This window comes from Bison bison, unplaced genomic scaffold (assembly GCF_000754665.1).
Source record: "Bison bison bison isolate TAMUID 2011002044 unplaced genomic scaffold, Bison_UMD1.0 scf7180017864525, whole genome shotgun sequence".
Taxonomy (NCBI): domain Eukaryota; kingdom Metazoa; phylum Chordata; class Mammalia; order Artiodactyla; family Bovidae; genus Bison; species Bison bison.
The window spans coordinates 11,161,356-11,161,753 of record NW_011495076.1 but is presented as its reverse complement, the minus strand read 5'-3'; positions in this window follow the sequence as shown (position 1 = coordinate 11,161,753).

Genomic DNA, 398 nt, shown 5'->3' with positions numbered 1-398 from the left:
GGTTTTAGAAAAGGCAGAGGAACCAGTGATCAAATTGCCAACATCTGCTGGATCGTGGAAAAAGCAAGAGAGTTCCAGAAAAGCATCTATTTCTGCTTTATTGACTATGCCAAAGCCTTTGACTGTGTGGATCACAAGAAACTGTGGAAAATTCTGAAAGAGATGGGAATACCAGACCACCTGATCTGCCTCTTGAGAAATTTGTGTGCAGGTCAGGAAGCAACAGTTAGAATTGAACATGGAACAACAGACTGGTTCCAAATAGGAAAAAGAGTTCGTTAAGGCTGTATATTTTCACCCTGTTTATTTAACTTATACGCAGAGTACATCATGAGAAACGCTGGACTGGAAGAAACGCAAGCTGGAATCAAGATTGTCAGGAGAAATATCAATAACCT